We start from the raw sequence: 2,321 nt of genomic DNA on the forward strand, positions 1-2,321 counted from the left end.
ACCGTCCCTCCCCTCCTGTTGTCACGGCTCAGCTCCCAGGGTGGCATCAGCTTCCAGGCTGGCCCATCAGTGGGCTGAGCCCTCCTGTCCCTGCTAGGGAATGGCCATGGGGTCCAGCCCTGGCCAGAAAGTCTCGATCCAGGCCTTGTATTTTTTCACTTTTTGCCAGAGAGCACATGTGCTTGCCAGAGAGAGATGGGGTAGAGGGAGAAAGCGCCCCTCAATAGGGTATGGCCACCCCGCAACCCCTTCTCCGCGTCCCCGCCTGGTGGGATTTGGGACACACACGCGCACACACACACCTGGCGTGTTTCCCAAGCTGCCAGACAGGATTTGAACCTCATGGTTGGCCATGTGGCTCTCCCTCCCTTGACCATTCCACTAGAGAGCTGGCCCAGTGTTGCGACTTTAAACCCCAGGGAATGAGAAATTCTCTTCCTTCTGGGTTTGATACTCCTGGGCTACTGCAACGACATCTATTTCCCACGTGAATGACACCAGTTCAGTGAAGAGCAGAACCGAAACCCGGAGAGGGACAAGTTCCCACAGTGCCATTGGGCTCCCGACCAGCCTCGCCTGGACTTTTCAATTATATGTGCAGCCGGGCCCTGTCCTGACGTGAGGCCATCTGAGCTGGGATCGTGTCACGCCACAGCCGAGTCTTAACCCTGAGCACTGAGAGGTAAAGTGCGAGCGCCTCTCCCACCGGCCGGGACCAGCCTCAGACCTAGGGCAGGGCTGCTCACCCCAGCCATCAGCATCAGCAGACCCTGCCTCTCCTCTGCCCGCGCTCCCCCCATGGTGGGTGCGAACCACCGGCTCCCTGCCGGGCTTCTCATCGGGCGGGGAGAGTGCACGCTGAGCTTACACGCGCTTTGGTGCCTCAGCTGCAGCCGGTGTCATGCAAGGCCAACAGCAAGCTGGCCCTGGGCCTGGCGACAGCATGGGCCTCGGTTAGTGGTGCAGAGTGCTGGGGCTGCCGTAATGTGCTGCAGACCAAGCAACTCGCAAGTAACAGAGGTTTATCGGCCACAGTTCTGGGGGCGGGAAGTCACGATTGAGGTCCCACAGAGCCCGTGCAGGGGAGGGCCCGCTCTCATAGACAACTCAGAAATGGTGCCTCCGTTTCCTCACTGGAGGTAGGGGTGGGGGCCTCCCAGGGGTCTCCGTAAGGGCAGTGACCCCGTTTACGAGGGCTCTGCCCCATGACCTAACTACCTCTCAAAGGCTCCGCCTCCTAAGCCCGTCCCCTGGGGGGTGAAGATTTCGACATTCGAATTCCGGAAGGCGCAAACCTTCATGGCAGTTGATCTCCCAAGAAATAGGCTATGGGGCAAGGACTGGCAGGCAGGGCGTCGGTGTGATGTGTGCTCTGAGAATGGGCACCTACCGGGGTGTGGGGAACAGGGCTGGCCAGAGGGACAAGTGACGTATGATGTGGTCACCACAGACGCCGATGCCCCTGGAGGGTGTCCCACATTGGAGAAGGAGCTGCTGACCAATGGCCGGACACGAGCGCCCACAGGGAGGAGGGAGTCCTCAGGTCAGGTGGCACCTGTGGCTGAGGGCAGTCCCCGATGCCAGACTGGCCCGCAGGCTGCTGTGGCCATGCTCCCGCAGCTGGGGAACGAGTGTGTGGCCCGTCATGAAGGGGAGGGGGAGGTGCCCCCCTCGTGTGTGCTAAGTTCACCGTAGCTGGAAACAGCTCGCTCTGGGCTGACCTGTGTCCCCACTGCCCGGTTTCCTGGTTTTTGTTTTTATTTATTTATTTATTTACTTACTTACTTACAGTTATTCACTGTGCATCAATATAGTATACAAAATGAGATTTTCCATTGAGTGTACATTATATATTGGCTCAATCAAGGATATTACCATACATGTTATCATCAACAAATAATTTTCTATTTCTTGTTTCTTACATACTTTTCTTTTTCCGCCCCCTTGATTCCCTACCTCTCACCCTCTGCCAACTCCCCCCCTTCTCCCACACTGTCTCTGGTTTATACAGTTGTTTTCCATAGCTTTTTTCCACTATTTATTGATTCGCTAAAGATCTTAATTAATGTAAAGACTGTGAACAGCAAGCACAGCTGATATATACATACCTACAAGTGCACGTCCGACTCGAGGCGTAAACCTCAGAGAGCAAAGTGAACGGACTATAAAGCAGCACCTCGCTGGCTACATAGCTTATGCCAGTCATTAAACAGGTATTAATACTTTTTCATGTATTTTTTAATTTCAAAAAAAGTTTTAATAGATCAAAATTTTTAAATGTTAAGAGAAATTTGCTTAAAATTTAAAGTCAGAAAAAAAGT

This window comes from Tupaia chinensis, unplaced genomic scaffold (assembly GCF_000334495.1).
Source record: "Tupaia chinensis unplaced genomic scaffold, TupChi_1.0 Scaffold000355_1, whole genome shotgun sequence".
In the NCBI taxonomy this organism is placed as follows: domain Eukaryota; kingdom Metazoa; phylum Chordata; class Mammalia; order Scandentia; family Tupaiidae; genus Tupaia; species Tupaia belangeri.